The 9,840-nt window shown below is 48.2% G+C and overlaps 1 long non-coding RNA gene and 1 pseudogene across 1 annotated transcript; both read left to right on the plus strand.

The window, feature by feature from the left end:
• Window positions 1-135: 135 nt before the first annotated feature.
• Window positions 136-6,177, plus strand: LOC144378814 (uncharacterized). The gene is made up of 2 exons (XR_013443233.1): window positions 136-327; window positions 6,043-6,177. It is a non-coding gene; the product is annotated as an uncharacterized LOC144378814 (long non-coding RNA).
• On the plus strand, window positions 3,450-6,177 carry LOC118520690 (large ribosomal subunit protein uL5 pseudogene; annotated as a pseudogene).
• Window positions 6,178-9,840: the final 3,663 nt, after the last annotated feature.

Consider the following 9,840-nt stretch of genomic DNA (forward strand, 5'->3'; position numbering starts at 1 on the left):
CGGGCGCAAGCGGAGGCGGTGACGCTCCGAGGCTCCGCCCCCCGCGCGCCCGGGCCGTATGGCGTCACCGCGGCGCGCGGAGGCTCTGTGTGCCGGCGGCCCCGCCCCCGGGAGCGGGGCGCGGGGCGCGTGCGCGTGAGGGCGCGCCGGGAGGCCGGCCCGGGGCTGCGCAGCAGGTGCGTGTGTCCGGCGGCGGCCGCGGCGGCCGGGAGTTCTGCATTTCCCGGACGCCGGGGACTTCCCGGTCCTTTAACTCGCCGCCTTGTCGGGCTTCCCTTGCGCGCAGGTGTGTTCGGCGTTGTCCCGCACCTACGGAATAAAATTCCCGTAAGTGGCCTCCAAGGAGAGGGCTAGCAGTCGAGCCCAGAGGGTTCTCAGCTTTGCTATCGTGTTGTTCAAGCTTGTCATTAGTTTATAGCCTGGAAATGTGCTCTGAACTCTTTCCATGCTTTAAAATTGAGGTTTTCTTCTGATCAAAAATATAGCCAGCTGTCCGCGGTGTGGTTGACCCGGGACCGACACAGGGTCAGCTGTGCCTGCTCCCCCCAGTCATAATTTTTGACCCAAAAAACTTGACTTCCAATGCCTGCTGTTGGCCGGAAGCCTTACCGGGAAAGTAAACGGTGATTAACGCGTTTTGTGTGTTGTATGTATAACATACAGTGTTCTTAACGATAAAAAGCTAGAGAAAAGAAGATGTTATAGAGGAGCTCATAAGTTAGAGAAAATACATTTACAGCACTGTTATGTGTATTTATTGGGAAGAACCCCCATAGAAACCCATATTATTCAGGGGCGCCTGGGTGGCTCGGTTGGTTGAGCGACTGCCTTCGGCTCAGGTCATGATCCTGGAGTCCCGGGATCGAGTCCCGCATCGGGCTCCCTGTTCAGTGGGGAGTCTGCTTCTCCCTGACCCTCCCCTCTCTCATGCTCTCTCTCATGCTCTCTCTCATTCTCTCTCTCCCTCTCTCTCAAATGAAAGAAAGAAAGAGAAAGAAAAAGAAAAAGAAAGAAACCCGTGTTATTCAAGGGTCATGTGTGTTGGCAAATAGGTTTTCTATTCCAAGATGGAAATGCTAACGGACCGGTGGTGTTCACGGAGACCTCCTAACCCACCCCAGTAGGTGGTCATTTCCTTAATGCTCCTTGAGAGTCTGTTTGGAGGCACCCTTATCATGGGGTCACTTCTCAAGAGGATGCTCACTCTAAAGAGTCCCAATGGCCCACTTGTTCCAAGGAGCAGCCACCTGCAGAACACCTGTCTCTCTCAGCATCCCAAGGTCCGTCCTCTTGGAAGTTCCCCACACTGCTTCCTGGCCCCCTTCAGACAACCAAGGATGGTCAGAAGTACCTGCAGACAAATTGAAAAGTCTCTTCTACTCCAAAATCCCACCTTAATAGGATGCTTCCCAGTCCAAGACTTTTCCCCTTCGTACCTGATAAAACTTAATTTCCTTGCTAAAACCCTTGAAAGTGACATCAGAAGGGCTCCCTTGCTGCAAGTTAATGAGTAAACAGCCTTTATTAATTTTGTCTTGGAGGTGGTTTTGTTTGTGATAGTTTGAGGTATTTATTTCAATGACTGTTTTTTATTTTGAAGATTTTCATTGGTCCTTTTTCCTATCCATCTATTCTTATTTCATTTCTGCCTGTTTTGTTTCTTACTTTCAATTATCTAAGGAGAAGAAAATGTTTTGATTGTTGATTTGTTAACTTTCTTAGCGTTGGGTTTCTTCAGATGTCCTGGAATTTAGGTTTGTGGGCAGCGGGCAGGAGATACCGGTTCTTCCCCCTTCCCCTCCCCCTCCTCACCCTTCCCTAGTCAGTGGCCTTGCCGCTGCTTCCACCTTCAGCCCAGAACGGGGTCCCACGTGGCATGTCAAGGCTTTCAATAACAGGGAGAGCATGTCAGATGCAGGGTCTGCGGGCAGTGGTATTCATTCTTGGTCTTCAGTATGGGTCTATGTCTTTGTACTCCTAAGCCCCCACCCTGTTAAAAAGCCCTAGGCGCCTGTCAGCAACAGGGTTTTGTTGGTTGTTTGGTTTAGCTTCCTACACCACGTAGGACAGCCTCACCCAAGCCTGTGGGGTGAGCCCCTTGCCCACTCCCGTGGCCAACTTCCAGCCCCAGAAGCCAGCCGACGGGAGCCACTCTCACCTCTGTTTCTGGTCCAATAACTTTGGTGTTTTCGAGCCCTGCTGTGTCTTTTTGTTTTCTGTTTCCATAATTTATAAATCCATTATGACTATGTGTTTGAAGCAATGTGTTCAACATAAACTTCTAAATTCTAGACTCATCTTGACCCTTTTCATGTATTACCTTCTCAATTTAAAAACTTATTTTTAAAAAAGTTACTATTCTTAAGTAGTTGCTCTACCTTTCTGGTTCCAGTTTGCTATTTCGATGCTTTTTATGTGGCTTGAATACAGGCCACTTTGTGGACACCCCTCTCAAAGGACGCAGTGACCTCCTATTTGCAAAATGAACTTGTGCTCACTCTTTTCCTTACTCCGACTCACTGCAGCAGCTGACATTCACCTCTTTCAACAGCTGACATTTGTTACACCAAGTGCTCGACCGCACTCCACAGCTGACAGGGTTAATGCTGGCTAGATAACCACACTCCACAGAGGATGCTGTTAACGCAACAGCTCAACCACACTAAAGACTTAACATTGTAACACCAGGTCCTTATATTTTTCCCTTCTGTGATAACTTTGAGACAAATCCTCTGACTCTCCTCCTTCATTAACTCACTCTCTCCTGGATAGTTCTCTTTCACAGCCTACCCACTTTAAATAAGAACCCCTCAAGTCTTTTTTCCAAATTCTGACCTCTCCTGGCTCCATTTCTGCATTGCTAATTTAGTTCAGTTTAGCCAAGATTCTTCATTCCCCTTTTGTGTCCAGGTGAGGGATCGGTATGGTGGGGACACAGACATAACTAAGACATAGCGTCTGCCCTGCAGGAGGATCTTCCTGGGCCGGGAGGCACATCCGCAAACTGCTGGCTGTGACTTGGGCCGCAGTGGAATGAATAGGTGCGTGATGGAAGCCTAAAATTCCGTTAGGGTCTTTGCAGGAGCTGGACGGCCTGCTGCAGCATTCAGCTGAAGAGTTTAGTTGAGGAACTGTTTACAGATGTGTGGGTGGGAATAAAAAACCAAAGTAGTTTGAGGGACTTCCGGGGACAGGTAGATGGGAAGCCATTATCACCTCCAGGCTCGAAGAGACCAGAAGAGGAAGAGTAGTACTGGAGCCAAGTGGAGCCCAGGAGCCAGGTGCCCCCCCACCCCGACCCCCACCCAGAGACGCTGAGGCTATAAAGCCGGGGTCAGCACACTGCTCACAGGTAAAATCTACCTGTCACCTGTTTGGTAAAGATAGTTTGTTTAGACATAACCATGCTATTTTATCAACATATTATCTATGGCTGCTTTCAAGCTACAATGGTGGAGTTGAGGAGGCCCTACAAAGCCTATGTGGCCCTTTACAGGGAAAGCTTGCAACCACTGTTACAGAGGCCCAGGGCCTAGCTAATATCTGGGGACGGGAGGGGGGCATGCCCTGATAGCGCAGGTATGGACTGTTTCTATGGGGACAGCACTTCCCTTGAGCAGTCCCTGAAGGAATAATGAGAGAAGGCGTAATAACACGTTAATGGAGGGAACTGGAGTGACAGAGAATACTTGATTAATCTTTAGGAAGGCATGGAAGGAGTTTTCAAAAAAAGAACAGATGGAGGAAAGAGCAAACAAATAAGATGGTAGAGTTACACCTGAATGTCAGTTTATGTACATTAAATGTAAACCGACTGGGGCGCCTGGGTGGCTCAGTCGTTAAGCATCTGCCTTCGGCTCAGGTCATGATCCCAGGGTCCTGGGATCGAGCCCCGCATCGGGCTCCCTGCTCCGCGGGAAGCCTGCTTCTCCCTTTCCCACTCCCCCTGCTTGTGTTCCCTCTCTCGCTGTGTCTCTCTCTGTCAAATAAATAAAATCTTTAAAAAAAAAAAAAAAATGTAAACCGACTAAGTACACCAATAAAAAGTCAAATTGTCAGATTGGACTACAAACCAAATCCAAATATATGCCTGAGGTCTAAGAGGCTTCATATGGAGAAGCAGAAAGTGAAAGGATAGAAGACCATGTGATCACTGGCCACAATCACGCATCGTGACTGTCCCTCACCTCCGCAGACGAGGACCCCGAGCCACAGCATGGGTACGCAGCTGACCTCGGTCACAGCCAGAACTCGAATCCAGGCTCCAAAGGCCAAGTTTAGCCTCTGAACCAGAGTTGCCAGCTGAGCTTTAGAAAGAGAATAAAGAGAATACTGACCACCCGAGCTTGGACATAAGGCGAAAGGAGGCTGGCGTGTCATCTCTTCTCATATAAGGGCACAGGCCACCCGAAGACTGGGAAAATGGACTTCGTTCAACTGACTGCTATTTAGTAGAGGTCTCCAATTTAGTGAAATTACACATTAGCGTGAAGGTTTTTGCCAGTAGAGAAGCAAATAATTCCGGCCCAGGAAGAAAATAGAACATCAAAGGATATAGTTTATTGTCCTTTAGGATATTAACCACTTTTGTGTCTAACTAAGTGACCTGATCCTAACAGCTATGAATTCTAGGTCCTGAAAAACTCTCTGAGGCTGTCTTAAGGTCTTACTCATTGTATCTTCCCTCGTGATCTTCCTCTTGATTCATAAGTTTGTAAAATTTTGGCACACATACATTATGTATCTACATGAGAGTTACTTGACCTCTTCAAAAATTATGCTTTAGCTCTTCCTGTTCACCACAGCACAGGATCAAGGTGAAAAGGAGAACCCCACGTGGGAACATCGCATCCACAATCTCTGCTTCCACGTCCGTGTGGGGGACAACGGAGACAGACTGACCCAGCTGGAGGCCAGACCCCTGTGTTCTCCAGAGCTAGATAGGCTGTCAGATCCTTTGGCAGTCGGAGAAATGAAAAGATTGTCTTTGGGCCAGGGCAGAAGAAATCCAGAGAAAAGTCTAAGGGTGCGGGAGTATGAGTTAAGAAAAAATAACTTCTCCGATGCTGGAAACTTTGGCTTTGGGATCCAGGAGCACGTCGATCTGGGATCAAATGTGACCCAAGCATTGGTAGGTGTGGCCTGGAGTTCTGCGTGGTGCTGGGTGGGCCAGTTTCTGCATCCCAGGCAGAAACGCAGCATGCGCCTCAGGGGGGCCAAACACAGACTCAGCAAAGAGGAGGCCACGTGCTGGTTCTAGCAGGTGTGTGATGGGATCATCCTCCCTGGCGGATAAATTCCCATTTCTATCCAAAAGGCCAATAAAAACTTCTCAGTGAAACGTTTTAAAAAAGTATACTTTAGCAAAAAGATTTTCAAATGTCAAAGAAGAACTTCATTATATATATATTTTAAATGGATGACAGTGGGTACCATATCATGGAATTTAAATGTCATTCATTACCTTTTAAAAAGTGATGTCCCAGGCGCCAGGGTGGCTCAGTCCATTGAGTGTCCGACTTAATTTTGGCTCAGGTCATGGTCTCAGGGTCATGGGATCGAGTCCCATGTCGGGCTCCAAGCTCAGTGCAGAGCCTGCTTGAGATTCTCTCTCTCCCTCTGCTCTTCCCCTGCTCACACTCTCCAAATAAATAAATAAATAAAATCTTTTTTAAAAAAGGTGATGTCACAGTTCCATTTTAAAATGTAAATATAACATGCTAAAAATGCATCACTTGTAACTATTCCCGGTTACAGTGAAAACGTTTAGCTGTCTATACAAGCCCAGTGAAGGGATCCATACTTTTCCAAAGTTCTTTTAGGGGGTCACTGAGCACAAAAGTTTGAAGACTGCTATTGTAATGCACAATAATTTTTAGAAAAACTACCATAAAAGATGAATCTTGTGAAAAGTGGTCTTTAAATGCATTGTTAAAGACCCATTTTAGCACTCATTATTTCCTACTGATGCTTTCTTTGCTTTGTTCTCTGGGGCTCTGCCTCCCTCTCTATCCCGCATCTGAATTCACAACATCCCAACAGGGACCAAAGTACGAGATTTCCAACACCACGTGTCACCCCTTGAAAGGCTAACTACCCTCCTAATGTGTGAAGCCTGGATCCATTATAAAAGGAGAAAAATGTAACTATAGTACAATAAAGTTTTCATTCATTTTACCACACGATGCACTCACATTAATTACAGCAAGCTCTTAATTAAAAAATATATTTTGTGCAGAATTTATTTCAGTGTTTCATTTTCTGAAAGAATTTAAGTCAACCACAAAAATGTATGTGCATGTGAGCATGTGTGCAAGTGTGTGAATGGGTGTGTGCACATGTGGAATTTATAGGGCATGTACAACTTCAGTTGTACCCTGGAAAGCCCAAGGCCTTGGAGCAGAGCTTTCTCTTGTTTAGGGTCAGCTGAGGTGCATGGAGACTGATGTATCTAGAAAAGTCCTACTTTTCTTTAAACCACACATTCAATTACTATTGTAATGAACCATAGACATTTCAACTATTCCATCAAAATGGGAAAAATGTAATTACTAGCTTCTCACGGAGAGTTTCAAAGGATTGCCTAAAGAATAAATAAACTAGACTCCAAGTGGACTCTTCGGAGTCCCGTTTGGTTGGTTGGGGTTTGGGCTCCGTACAGCTGTTCTGGGTCAACAGCTGTGTGTCTAACAAGGTCTGTCCTTTAACTTTACCCCAGTGAACCTCTTCCCAAACACAATACCATAGTCTCAGTGGTGACAAAAATGGGAAATCTCTTAAGAGAGCTCTAGAAGAAATACACTCTTGTATTGAAATCTCATTTTTGTCTCTACCATGCCAGGCACATGAAGCTAATCCCTTAAATTCTTCTATTATTATTATTATTATTATTTATTCATTTGAGACAGAGAGAGAGCACAAGCAGGGGAGAGAGGCAGTGGGAGAGGGAGCTGCACACTCCTCACTGAGCAGGGAGCCCGATATGGGGCTCCATCCAGGACCCTGGGATCATGACCCAAGCTGAAGGCAGATGCTTAACCATCTGAGCCACTCAGGTGCCCCGAATCCCTGAAATGCTTAACGAGAAGTTATTCATACGGGGGAGTATGCTTATTGCAAACTGCGAAGCCCACCGTGTGGCCCATGTGTGTCGGATATTTTCTTTTTTGAATTTATTTTTAATTAAATGTTTTTATTATTGCAGTATAATAGACATACAATGTTACATCAGTTTCAGGTGTGTAACATAGTGATTCAACACCGCCATACGTTACTCATCTTTTACCGTGAAATGTTATTACAGTATTATTACTGACGACGCTCCCTGTACTGTACTTTTCATCCCCATGACTTATTTATTTGGCGACTAGAAGTTTGTACCTCTTGACGCCCCACCACCATCACCCCTGCTGGCAGCCCGGCTTTGTTCTCCGTGTTCTCCAGGCTCGCCTGGCCTGGCTGAGGAAACCCGTCCGGCCCCCCTTGCCCTTTTTACCCACTTTGTGTTGAGAGCCTTGCCACAGCTGGCCTGGCGGGAACATTACCCACCGGGTGACGAGAGCTATTTGGGGATGAGTGCCCCGTTCTGACAAACCCCCATCAGCATTCTCAGAGCTGGCTTTTTGCAGGGCATCTAGCTGTGGTTTTCAAGACTAAGGCCTGGACACGTTCCCACCTGGCCGTGGCTGGGCTGGTCTGGTCTGGGGCACCCTCCCGCTCCCCTGCACCCAGGGACAGCCCTGCGCTTCTCTGGCCTCTGTCATTTTGCCACCTGGCCTTGACCGCAGCCACAAGGGGCTGGGGAGTGTCAAGGGACCCCCACCGCTTGGCTCAGTGTGGGCACAAGGGGGTCTCTCAACAAATACTGTTGGAATCAATGGCCCTCCCACCTCATTATGTGACACTGTGCCCGAGGTACAATAGCCTACTTATTTCCCCTCATCCTGTGGTGCCTTCGCTGCTCTTCAGCCATTGTCATGCGGAAGCAGGTGCCTTCTCTCTGCCTCTCTGTGACATTCCAGCGTGTGAGGTGGTGTGTGCAGATCCTGAGGACACACCGAAGGCTGCGTTTCTCACCCTTCCTGGCTGAATCTCGGAGTCCCATGGGCCTCCGATTCCCTAAGATGTCACGAATCTTTGAAAGTGAATCTGTGACTTCAGTGAAGATTAGGGGTCCTCCACGAGACGCCCCCAATTCAGAATTAAAGGCGTCTCTCATCCGTAACTGCCTGCTCTCCACTCCAAACCCCCTGATTACGCAGGAGAAGAGAGAGAGGCAGCAATTATTTATAATAACTTTATTAGGTATAATTTGCATCGACCCTCTGAAAGGATCGCGTGCGCTTCTGAAAGCTGCGTCGAAAATGCAAGCGCCCATCCTTGACCCTGCCCCGTCCTGCCTGTGCACAGCAGTGTCCCTTTCTTCCTGGGAAGGACAGGTACAATTTGTCACCACACCAATTACACGTACTTGCTGTTGACATTCTTTTATCAGATAAATTACTTGTACTTATTATGCTGAAGGCAGTTTCCATGAAATTCTCACATTATGAAAGTCTGGGTTTTGGCCGACACGGCAAGCGCCGGCTGTCTTTCGACCAGGGACGCAGAGATGCGCGTCTTAAAGGCATGTGTCCATGGCTCTTCTCTGGGATGAAAGCTGACATTTTTGGCGCCCTGTGCTTGCAGCTCTGGGCCTCCACCTGGCTGCTGCTGCCCATGGCGGCATGGGTAGCATGTGGCCCTAACCCAGACGCCCTCGCCCCGCACTTGCCAGGGACAAAGCGAGGGCTCGAAGGGCAAGAAGCCACATCTGAGTGTCACTTCCAGCAATTGTAGCACTTACTCACCAGGAGCTTTACGAACTGTGCTGTTGGCACTGCGAACCGGCCTCGGAAAGTCGCCCACCCTCAAGGACACAGAACGCAAAATTCCAAGAAAGACCCCAAAAAGCACTCGCTACTCTTTTTCTTCTAAAAGGGGGGGAATAACATTTAAAACATTTTTTAAAGGTTTATTTATTTATTTTAGAGAGAGAGGGAGAGAGCGAGAGCTCGAGTGGGAGGGGCAGGGGAAGAGAGAATGTCCAGCAGACTCCCCACCGAGCACGGAGCCTGACACAGGGCTCGATCTCATGACCCCGAGATCCTGACCTGAGCCGAAACCAAGAGTCTGATGCCGAACTGACTACACCACCCAGGCGCCCCTGAAACATTTCTAAAAACAAAGTCTTCTTCCCTCACAAGAATAATTTGTGCTCAGACAATGGCGAAGTGGTGAGGGCGCGGGCTCAGTGCCGGTGTCCCCACCTCGCGGTGCCGCGGGCGCCAGGAGCCTGCTGACCGGCCCTCCAGAGCCTGGCCTCCTCACCTGCTTGGTGGGGACAGAGGCGCCTGCCCACCAAGCTTTCAGGAGAACTTAGTGACAGCACACATTTTAAGCATTTAGCTTAGTGCCTGGTACAAAGACAGTAGTTTTAGGGTGGGGCTATCATCTTTTTATAATTATCAGAAAGCAAAAAAGACCCTCTTGCCCAAAAACTGTCACTGGGAAATGGGGTGTTGGCCTCACGTGCAGATATTTAGGACCAAGCGGAGCCTGCTTTTGCTTAGCCAACCGCAGGGTGGGAGCTATGCAAATATGCAAAGAACACACGTCCGTCTCCCTCCCCGAGATGAAAAGGTGGGCGGGCGGTGCCACCCCCTGGACCAGCCTTCCGGAGGGATCCTGGCAGCTGGACGAGTGCTCTGTGCTCTGCAGGATGGCAAAGCCCACAAACGAATCGGAGGACAGTAGGACGGCCCCGCCCGTTATGATTTGTTTAATTCATTGGCTTATTTG

This window comes from Halichoerus grypus, chromosome 13 (genome assembly GCF_964656455.1).
Source record: "Halichoerus grypus chromosome 13, mHalGry1.hap1.1, whole genome shotgun sequence".
Classification (NCBI taxonomy): Eukaryota; Metazoa; Chordata; class Mammalia; order Carnivora; family Phocidae; genus Halichoerus; species Halichoerus grypus.